Source organism: Pogoniulus pusillus, chromosome 38, assembly GCF_015220805.1.
Source record: "Pogoniulus pusillus isolate bPogPus1 chromosome 38, bPogPus1.pri, whole genome shotgun sequence".
NCBI lineage: Eukaryota > Metazoa > Chordata > Aves > Piciformes > Lybiidae > Pogoniulus > Pogoniulus pusillus.
In genome coordinates this window covers 3,635,063-3,646,915 of record NC_087301.1, presented here as the reverse complement: position 1 = coordinate 3,646,915, position 11,853 = coordinate 3,635,063, and positions in this window count along the sequence as shown.

Sequence of the window (11,853 nt, the reverse complement as noted above, 5' to 3'; positions counted from 1 at the left end):
AGCCCCTGCTATGCAGCAGTGAGAGGGCTCCAAAACTCTCTCTGCTTGCTGGAGCATCTGGCACCAGTGCCATTTCTTTCCTGAGGGCTGCTCCTGCTCGCTGCTGCTCTGACAGGGGTTACTGTGTCGGGGTGGTCAGCAGTGCAAGGTGCAAAGGAGAGGTGCTGGCTTCATTAGTCCCACTGGGAATATCAGAAAACTTCAGGAAAATAAAAATATCATTAGAGAGGGGGGAAAAAAGTGCCTACAATACTGAAATAAATGCACACCTAGGAGGCAGAAATCCTGGCAATGAAATGCTAGATTACAATGGTGCCTCACATAGATCCCAGCTCCTGGGAAGGGTGTGCTGAGATAGGTTGCAGCACTGTGGGTATGCTGCTGTCAGAGGCTGGCTCCGAACATGCCCCCAGGTGTGTGGGCTTTGGGTTGGTGGGATGCTGCCCAGACTTACAAGTGCTTACTGTCAACCTCCAGCAGGTCCATGTCCCACCTGTCTGAGTGCACAACTGAGTGTTAGTGATGCAGGGAGTTACTGCCACAGGAGAATGCTGCCGTGAGGGGGAGCCCTGTAGTTCAGGAGCTGAGATGCCATAGAGAAGCCTCAATGTGAAGAACTGATGAGCATCCATATAGAAGCAGGTCTCATTTGTGCCTCAGCTCTAGGAGTCCAGAAAGTAATAGAGCAATATGAATCACATACCTCTGAACAAAACTTCAGGTCTGTGACACAGGACAAGGTCAGAGAGGATGCCTGCTGGCTCAGGCATCAGTAAATGCAGCAATAAATGCAGGGCCCTTGATCACCGGGACATGTTCAGTACTGCCACCTCCCAGAAGAGGTTTAGGGTGGTGGCTGTAGAGCCACAAGCACTATAAGTGCAGAGAAAGGCACTTTTAGTTGCCATGCAGAGATGTGGCTGAGATATCAGCAATAAACAGAGGGACACTGGCCACGGTGACATGTTCAGTACTGCCACCTCCCAGCAGAGGTTTGGAGTGGTGGCTGTAGAGCCACAAGCATTATGAATGCAGAGAAAGGCACTTTTAGTTGCCATGCAGGGATCAGAACTCACTATGGTATGGAGCACAGCCCCAGAGCTCAAACTTCACATGAAGAGTCTCTGCTTAATCTCCTGCGCTGGGCCCCTGGAAAGCAATGAAGATGAAAAATGCTTTGCTGCAGTCCCTGCCGTTATTGATACTGAGCTGCTCACTGCCTCAATTCATAGAGGGCTTTGCAGTGTAGAAACTGAGCAATGAACTCTTCAGAAACACCTGTACTGGCTGCTGACATACAGCAGAGACAGGGGAGCTGGGGAAACTGCTGGAGGAGTTTGTGGCATCGCTCAGAGCTGCAATAAGAGCAGCAGAAGCAGCAAGTGCCTGTAAGAGACACCTGCGGTCTCGCTGCAGTCAGAATGGACTTGGGGTCTTGTGTCACAGGAGTGGCATTCATTGCTTACACCAGGGTCACACACAGGTAAGATGACTAAGTAGAGATGAGAACTTTTAGGTGGGAAGACAGCTCTAGTGGGTTTTCCAGCCTGAGGCCCCTGCACGGTGGCAGGGCTCACCAAACAACCCCCTGGCCAGGTAAACTCTAAAGCTGCCCTAGCTCTGAGACTGAGACACCCATGTTCAAGGCAAGATTGGACGTGGCACTTGGTGCCATGGTCTAGCCTTGAGCTCTGTGGTGGAGGGTTGGACTTGATGATCTGTGAGGTCTCTTCCAATCCTAATAATACTGTGATACTGTGATACTCAGAGCCTCCTCACTCATTAACATATCCCCCCACCCCACCAAGATGCCACCTACACAAAAGGCAGTGGCAAAACTCAAGGGCACACAGAGTCCTTTTACACTGAGTCCCAGATTGATGGCAGGCATTTTAACATTTATGATTCTCAAGAACACTTTTTAAACAACTGCATTCAATGTCTAGTCTGAAGTAGCTATTTAAACTCCCTCTCTAGCCAGTGGAGAGGCATCACTACCTCCAGAGTGTTACTCCTCTCACCCTAAAACCTCCTAACCATAGGATTATAGCAGCAAACAGCTGTGCAGTGGAAACATCTGAGGACCACTGTAGTTAAATGACCATTTGAGAAGAGCAATGAAAGGATCTTTAATGGTCACAAAAGGGCAGAAAGCTAATTTTGCCCCCAAAAGCTCTGGCAACACCTTGCTAGTGGAAAGCAACCCGTCCAGATTTGGTCACCTGAAACTTTTCAGAAGCAACTGTGCTGAGCTCAGCTCAGCTGCTGAAGAGCTGCAGTAGGAGTCAGGGTGATGCTGCAGTGTGCCTGCCCTCTGCCCCTTGTGGGCAGCTCCTGGATGTTCTGAGGCCAACCTGTCCGTGCAAGGCTGCTGTGCACTCTCCACGTTGAGGAGCCCACGGGATCTGGTGGGTGCACTGCTACACAGTGCTGCCCTCCCTCTCAGCAAGAAACACCCAGCCTTTGGGGTCGCTTTTGGTTCAGCATGGTCCTTGGGTCCCCCAGAGGTTGCTTTGGACAATTTGGATTGTCCCTGTTTGCACTGTGACTTTTAGGACTGGCACATGAATAGAAAGCTGGAGGAGGATGCCAGGCACAGTGACCTGCATTTCAGAGTGAGATCCTGGAGTCCTCTTTGCAGGGGTGGGGGGGAGGAAGAATCTGGGAGCTGCAGTCACAGAGCTGGAGAGAGATATCTCCCAAGATCAATAACTTATATCCTACATCCTGAGCTGTCCCCAAATCCTGCCATTTCAATTGCCATGCTATTCAAGAAAGTGAAGAAAATACCATCTCCTTTCAAAGAAGGAAAAAAGGAAAGGAAAATATGCAGCTAACTCTCCTGTGTGTGTTTTTGACTTAGTAATATCTGTAGCCAATTTTCCCAAGAGACACAAACAAACACATGCTGAACCAGAATATCAATGAGGTCTTTTTTAGAGCAGGCACATTAAAATGCAAAACAGGAGATAATGAGATAAAGCAGCAAGTTACAGGTTTCTTAATTCCAGATTTTTAAAGCCCATGAAGTAGCTTGAGGAAGGGAATTGGGTTAACCCTAGTGGAGGGCTTGGCTTGGGGGGGAGCAGCTTCCTCAAGCTTGTGAGGCTGAATGAATGAATAAAGGTAGAGGAGCAGAAGGGAGAGGAAGTGATATCAGGGACCCCAAGAGATGCAGGTAAGAGCATTTATTAGCTATGAGTTTGAATCCTCTCCTAGGAGATGCCATCCTGCACCTGTTTGCCTTGCACTTGAAGGGGCAGATCCTGACGGACCAGCAGCCATGGGCAGGGAGAGCAGGGTCAGCTCAGTGCCCAGCTGTGCACTGCTCTGGCTCAGGGTGATGCTGCTAATAGCAGAGCAGCAGCCATATCCTCTCCCCTGCATCTTCCCGTGATGCTTCAGTCTCAGACTGCTGGTCCTGGATGTTGCAGCAGTTTAACACAAGTCACAACATGGAGACAGCAAGAAGCCTGCATAGCTACATTGGCACTGCTGCTGTAGGAGACGGTGAGAGCTCTGCCCCCAAGAAGGGTGTCAGAGCTTGCAGGTCTGCAAGCAGGTCTGCATTCAGCCGATGGAGTAACTGCAGCCTCGGAGGCTTTTCTGGACTCAGCGTGGCCACGCAGAAAGGTGGTTTTGTTCCTCCTTTCAGAGCTCCATCCCCACTGAACAAGAACTACATTTCCCCTCCCCCCCCGCCCCCCCCGCCTGCCTGTCTGTGCTCCCGCAGCCCTATAGGTGACACTGTAAAATTCAGGGTCACTCTGGGGAGGTGACGTTTTGGATGCTGGTGCCAAAAAGATCATGAAAGGAAAAATTAAAAGATGAATGAATGAGAGGAAATGGAAGGGGGATGGGGGTGGGGAAAGTATAAGAAAGAGCCATTATTTAACCAGACCTGGCCAAGGGTAAAGGTTTTAATTCTTTCCAAGTGCCATATGTGGTTGCCTGTGGGGGAAAGGCAAAGCCATATTTATCTGACTGAACCAATAATTCATATCTGTTTCAGAAGCCGACTTTGGTGGATTGTAGATCTACAGCTGTTCCTAGTCTAAGTCCAGACTTTCCCGGTGGGAATCACTGTAGCAACACGTCTGACTTATAGAATTCATATGGAGGGGGACAGGAGACCCAGAACTGTAAATTCAAACCGTCTGTACCTTGCTCCTATGCGCTCAATTCAAAAGCATTTAGGGCTTTTCAAAACAGTCCTTTCACTACAGGAAAACTCCCCCACGCTCACAATTTAAAGGAAACAGATCTTTCATGTTTACCCTTCCTGTTTCTTGTAGGAGGTCTTGAAATAAAGGTAAGAATGCAAAAGCCATTTTGTGCTTTGCCAATAAAACTCAGAGCAGTTGCCCCGCTGCAGAGCGGTTGTGTGTGCATGCCTGAGTGTAGGGGGATGGTGAATGTGCTACATGCTGCTGGAGGGGGGGGGGAATCACAACCTAGTGGCTAAACAAAGAAGGCTCCAGAAATGCTTTGGCTTCCCTTCCTTTTGCTTCCAAGATTATATTTCTCTGCAGGTTTTGTTTTCTCCAGTGCTAGAGGTTTTCTCATGGCTTGCACAGAAATGGGACAGTGACAAAAGTGCTTCATGGAATCATAGAATGGTTTGGGTTGGGAGGGACCTAAAAGATCATCTGTTCCCAACACCTCCTGTCATGGGCAGAGACACTTTCCACTAGGCTAGGTTGTTCAAAGCCTCATCCAACCTGGCCTTGAACAGCTCCAGGGAGGGGGAATCCATGGGCTCCAAGGGCCAGTGTCTCCCCACCCTCATTGTAAAGAATTTCTTCCTGATATCCACTCTAATTCATAGAATCACAGAATGGTTTAGGTTGGAAGGGACCTCAAAGCTTAGCCAGTTCCAACCCCCTACCATAGGCAGAAACACCTCCCACTAGAATAGGTTACTCAAGGCTTCATCCAACCTGGTCTTGAACACCTCCAGGGAAGGAGCATCCACAATCTCCCTGGACAACCTGTTCCAGTGTTTCCACTACCTTCACTGGGAAGAACTTCTTCCTAACACCCAGTTTCACTCTCCCCTCTGCCAGCCAGTTTAAACCCATTACTCTTCGTCCTATCATTACAAGACCTTGTCAATAGTCCCTCCCCAGCCCAGTTTGTTTGGAACTGAGTTCACTACAGTTTCCCAGAGGAAGCCTTGGCATATTCTTGTTCCTGGGTTAAGAAGATCTACCTTCCTCTCTGGGGATGCTCCAAAGACCATCAGAGCCCACATAACCAGATACCAGATCTCATATCACTTCTTGCTAAACCCACCCAGGACAAGGGAAGCCATCAACCCAAACACAGGTAGAAAGAGATCCTCATCCAAACCCATCAAGCTGACTGTCCTCAAGTCAGCCCAGAAAATGTTGAGAAGCATGCACTAAGAACATATTCCCCTCCTCAAATCTTCAGCTGAACCTATGATGGAGCCCTGCTATGGATGCCATCACCCACAGAGGGAAAGCAGTTCTGCCAAGGGGCTGGAGCAGAAGTCTGTCTTAAGACCAACTTCTGTAACTGCTTTTCTCTACTGATTACAGCAGCAAACTGGGGGTCCCACAGCTGCTGCAGGAGCTGCAGCTAGGCAGAGTGCACAGCCTTGCCAAGCCTGCCATAAACACCCTCACAGCCCCTCTGTGCATGGTTTATCCCTTGGGATGGTGGCTTTGCTCCTTGTGGAGGTGAGCAAACATTTCCCTCTCTCTTTCCTTCAAAGGGGTGCTGGGAGGCCAATTGATTTAGCTTTGTTTGCTACGACAAACTTGTGGGTGCTGGGTTGGAGGATGCAGGAGGAGAGCTGCTGTGATGGCTGTTGGCAGCAGCAGGCAGGCAGTGGGTTACCCTTGCCTGGTGCTGCTGTGTACCCTGTGCATTTGATCTCATTTTTGTTTGCTTTCTGTCTTTTTTGCTTGTTTCATCTATTATGTATGATTGCCATGTTAGGGCCCTTTTCTTCACTATGCCAAGGAAAATAAGGAGTTTTGAACTCTGAGTTAATATATGCTCTGTGTTAGAAAATAATCACTGCTGTGCTGTTCACCAGGCCAGATCCTCAGTGTGACAGAAATCTCTCCAAACCAGGAGTACTTTGCTCCTTCTGCATCACTCAACACTTCAGCCTATCTCCTTATTCACCTCTGCTCTTTGCTTTATTGAATCATGCTGCTTGTGGGTTCTCCATATAGAATAAAATCCTGGAATGGTTTAGGTTGGAAGGGACCTCAAAGCTCAGTCAGTTCCAACCCCCCAACATAGGCAGGGTCACCTCCCACTACAACAGATAAGTCAAGGCTTTATCCAGCCTGGTCCTGAACACCTCAAGGGAGGTTGTGGAGAACAGAAGCACAGAATGGAATCAAAGCTTCTCTGCTTCTGTGCTCCACAACCTCCCTAGGCAATCTGTGCCAGTGTCTCACCTCCCTCACTGCAAACAATTTCTTCCTAACATCCAGGCTCAATCTCCCCTCTCCAGTTCAAACCCATTTCTCCTCATCCTGTCATTAAAAGACCTTGTCAATAGTCCCAGTCCTCCTGTAGCCCCCTTCAGATCCTGGAAGGCCACTCCAAGGTCTCCTGGAAGCCTTTTCTTCTCCAGGCTGCAGAGCCCCAACTCTCTCAGCCTGTCCTCACAGCAGAGCTGCTGCAGTCCTGCAGCATTAAGGGCAGGCAGACTCTCAGCTGCTATTGCAGAAGGCTTTCCTCATGCCTTTAGCAAAGTGGCATCAACCTGGTAGATGATGAGGCAGGCACTTCCAGCAAAGCAGAAGGTAAGGACAGAGATCTTCACAGCATGAGAGAGAGTGAGATGATAGATGGACATGACCTGCTGTGCACCTTGTGATAAGGCTTCCCAGGCTGAGCTCACTATAGAGCTTTGAAAAAAAAGATAAATGGAGGAGAGCTGAGACAATCCTCCAGAAAGTTATATTTACAGCACTGTTCAGACAGGCAGGAGAGAGGCAAGATGGTAACTGTCAAGGTTTAATGTTAGGGGAGTTTTCAAACCTAAAGGTAAGGTTACTGCGTTGCAGTTTTGATCCAGATAGCAAATCTCTGCTTCTTGTGCTATTGGTTGCCCATGGTCTTTAGCCTGGAGAAGCATGGGGCTTGCTTGAAGCCATAGGACAGAGCTGTTGTAGTCCTGGGACCAAATGCTTCCAAATGGAATGTGTCATGGATAATGTAGATGCATTTTAAGAGAGGCTTGGAAGTTATATAGCTGCAACGTACTCATCATCAGCCCAAACCTTCCCTTTGGCCAAGTGAAACTGAAGTCAGAAATCCAAAGCAATACTTAGGCATGCAGGACTTGGGAGGATCTGGGAGGGTTCAGCTTCAGAGTTTGGATGAGTATTTCCTTTTACTGATCCTAAGCCCTCCCCTTGAAAGCCTCAGTGATGAGAACTTTCTCCATCCTTTGCATGTCAAGGGGAGGTGGAGTGCCAGCAGAACTGCTCAGATGCTTGGATAAAAGCTGGACCACATCCCTAGGTGAGGGGGCAATGTAGGACTCTCCCTTGATCCTTACTAGAATCCAAAAGCTGTGGACAACGTTCACCTGAGAGGAGAAGAGTGGAAGACGGTAGAGAAAGAAGGGAAATAGTTTTAACTATTTAGCACCTTGGCCAAGAGGAATGGCCTGTTGCACTTTACAAAAGAGGTTTTCACGGAGAGCACAGTCACTTAAAGCCCTGTTTTCAAGGCCTTTCTGTCTCTTTATTGGTAAATTGAAGCTGACAGAAAACTGCTTCTTGCTGAATTTCCCTGGCTGAGGTGTCATGTTGTGCTGCGTGATAGACGGGACAGGGAATGACAAGTCGTGGCAATTACGAGATCTGTGCTGGCTGATTCTAAAGGAGGAAGCTCTTTGCAAGAGGAGAGTTCTCACTCTGTGTTGTTGGAAGGCTGGGTTAAGAAAATCTAAACCAAGTCAGAGTTGTTAGGAGTAGGTCTTGGCACTGACGCCAAGCTGCAGGTCTTGATGGACCACGCACGCCGAGCGGTGCTTGTGCCCCCACGCAAGGCTCCTGCAGCTGGCTCTGATCATAAAGGCAGGCATGAAAAGAGAGATTTCAGCCCCTGCTCTGGCTTCTATAGCTGGGCTGACCACAAGGCAATTTCCTATGAGCAAATTATCCAGCTCATGTGATGCAGCAAAGAGAGAGTTCCAGAGGTATGAGCTGAAGAAGGATCTGATGCCACCAGCTGCTACCTTGCAGCAGGCTGGAGGCATGTTTGAGAGCAGTTATTTGAGAAGGTGTCCATCTCAAGAACAGCAAACAATGCTGTGTGGACAACACCTTTTTCCCTCTAGCTGCCTTTCAGCTTGGCCTCTGATAGGGCTGTGCTTTACTACAAGCAGTAGCCCCAGTGGATTGTGCATAGTTTACACATTACCTAAGCCACAAAGACAGAACCACCTATCAAAATATTAAGCCAGCACCCTGCTCTCTGGATGGAAACCTGCAATAGCTTCCAGTGGAGGTTTCATTCCACCATTCCCTGGTTTTCTGTGCTCAGTTTTCTCTTTGCTAAACATATTCTAGCATTATTTTGTTTATTTTGGGTCTAGAGCTCGGAGACTTCCAGAGGTCTCATCCTTCTCTAACAGTTTCACATCTAAAAGCCTGGGATAGAGCTGGGAAAGCACGTTTATGTTCTTCATGTGGGAGGGGTTTTCCTTCAGACCCTGGGCTCTGCATATGCTCTCCATCATACAGATCATGGGGGGATTTGCTCTGAGTATCTCAACAACTGCAGCTGGAGTCAGCTCTCCCTGTGGGAGCTCCAAGTGGCTTGTGAAAGCAGGAGGCAATGAGATAAATTCAGTGAGATGAGACTTGCAGCACCTTGAAGAGGAAAGGTGTCCAGATGTGCACCCTCTGCTAAAGGAGCCTCCCTCAGCTCTTCAAAAAACGACTTTCTGGGGTGATTTTATTCTCTGTGGTGCTGCACTTGGTGAGATCTGTAAGTGCTGGGTGCTTGCACTCAGCAGCCACCCTGGGTTAGCTACCTCTGCTTGCAGCTTGGCACTGCACCACTACTGCTTATGCCTTGCTGTGCAAACACCCCCGGGGGGTCAGTGGCTGAGAAGTGCTAAATAATACTTCTGTAGAGGAGGGAATCAAATCACATACTGAGGATCTGTTCCTTATGTTGAACCTTGTGAGGCTCTCCCACGAGGTCACCCCGTGGGGCCACTGTACATATTGCACTCCTGGGTGCTGACCTGCAGTGCATCATCTCACACCCAGGCTGGGCCACCAATGCATCCACAGCATCTGCTTTCTGGTTTGTAGGGACAACCTTGTTACTTGTCCAGGGCTGCTGCCTGAAAAGGAGGAGGCAGAGCACAGCTCAGGATCTGGCCCAGAGCACCTAGAGCCTGCTAGGAACCGTGAAGCAAGTGAAGAAAAGGGGATTAAATGGTTTGCTTCCCCTCGCAGGGCTCAGCCATTCCCCACCCCCTGCCAGGACTGGCCCTGGAAGTGGGTTTTGCCTTTTCTCAGGTGATGGGGGAGGAATCTGGTGGTGGACCGGGGGGCCCCAAACCCTTCGCTGACTTTGCTGCCTGAAGCACAGACCTCTTAGAAAACAGATGAAAGGGAAGCTGGGGGAGGGCTTCAGACTGGGAGAAACAACCCTCGTGGCAGGTCCTTTGGCAGAGGTCAGGCTGCAGGACACAGAGGAGATATATTAAAGGGGGAAAATGGAGGAATCTAAATAATCAGGCTCCCCACTGGATAATGCCTTGACAAGAGGAGATGCTGCAAGAGCCAAGGAAAACTGACTCACACAGAGGGGCAGCCTCTCTGAGGGGCTGGCGGTGGAGTAGGAGACTTGGGAGGCAAGGGGGAAGGGCTGTAAGCTGGAAGGAAATTAAATAATAGCCTGGAATTCCCAGGTGAGGAACAATGGAATTAAAAACAGAAAGGCCCCCAAGAGATAAACAAATCAGGACTGAAAGGTGAAGCACAGAGAGCGAGACCCAGGGGCTGCAAGGTAGTCCACAGTGCTGGCTACATTCTGTGCCCCTTTGCCATACACTAATCACACCCAGGTGTACCCCTCAAGGAGCTGGGGCATGTCCTGCCAAGTACCTGCCAATGTCTGGAGAGATGCTAGGTGCCTACCCTGGAAGTCTTTACAACCTGGACCAGCAAAGCCCCATGGAAAGCATCAGTTATCCTCATTCTACAGAGCTGAGAGAGAGCTTAAACCAAGTTCTCTTACACTGTAGGGTTCTTTTACCCTATAGCATTCTTCTATAGGTACTTTAAGTGCCTTTAAAATACTTCAAATGTCCTTTCATGGTGTTTTCACTGGGGGGCTCAGACACACAACCAAACCTCTCTGTTACCACACCAGCCTGAGTGCCAGTTAGGATCATTTCGTGTGCCTCAGCTGAGTCACATCAGCAGCTAAGCTGTAAATATGGAAATGGTGCCTCCAAAAATAAAAGCATTAATATTGGTGTTTGTTTGTGCACAGACCTGTGGGCAGTTTGAAGCAAGAGAAGGAACTAAACCTAGGCTTGTGAATCCCAGCAAAGAGCCCTGAACATGCTGGCCAGCCAAGAGGCATATCCATTAATAAACAACTTGGGAAACAGAGATTAGAGGAACAGCTTTGATAAACTTCTGACATAGGTGTTATAAACTGGTGGGGCCTCACTGACTGCAACAGATGTGTTTTGATTGAGGCCATGGTCCTTAGGGGGAGGGAAATTATTGACTTGGAACCAAACCACAGATATAGATAGATATATATTTTTTTTGGGGGGGCAATACTGCTGTGTTTTAAAAATTCATAGACAAGCCTGCAAGCACTTTACCAATGAGCACTGATATTCCCAGAGGAGAAACTGAGGCTTAGGAGTGGGAGTCCCTGCACCACAAAGTGGCACGATGCAAGAACGAGGCAAAGAGCCCAAATTGCTTCCATAGCATTTCCTCGTTCTTGGTACCCACAACAGCCATGCAGTGCCCTGCTGGACTCTACTGGAGGAACCTCACTGCCTTGGTGATGAACCTGCTTTGCTAACTGCCCTACACAAATCACCAGGGATTCCTGCCCTGCATTCTTCAGAAAGCACTCTTCTCTCAGGTGGCCAGCTCCAGAACAAGAGGACACAGCCTCAGGCTGTGCCAGGGGAAATTTCGGCTCGAGGTGAGGAGAAAGTTCTTCACTGAGAGAGTCATTAGGCACTGGAATGGGCTGCCTGGGGAGGTGGTGGAGTCGTCGTCCCTGGGGCAGTTCAAGGCAAGGTTGGATGTGGCACTTGGTGCCATGGTCTAGCCTTGGGCACTGTGGTAAAGGGTTGGACTAGATGATCTGTGAGGTCTCTTCCAACCTTGGTGATACTGTGATACTGTGTGATACTGTGAATTTTTGACTTCCACTGCTCCTTTCTATTGAGTCACTTTTCCTTCCTGACAAGGGAGCAGGGCTCTCTGCAACACCCTTCATTCCTCTAGCCCTAGTTCGGTTTGTGCTCAAAAGCCTTTCTATTTCCTTTTCCAGTGCCACATGCTGCTGTGTCAACATAATACAGGGTCTTCCTAAACAAAGGAATGTGTGTCTAGAAACCCTCCACAAAGAATGATAGCCAGAACCCAGCCAGCAGAAAGGGGGGAAAAAAGGAGGTCCCCCAGTCCTTTCTACAGCACAGCTTCAAAAGGGAGAGCAGGGCAGGGAGACATCAATTCATGTGTCCCCTGGGCAGCAGGCAGCACCAGCACATAGCACTAGGGAGCTGTAGCCAAAATTCATCACATCAAGTTACAGGATCTGCAGAACATTCTTTAATCAAAGGCTATCATCCCTCTC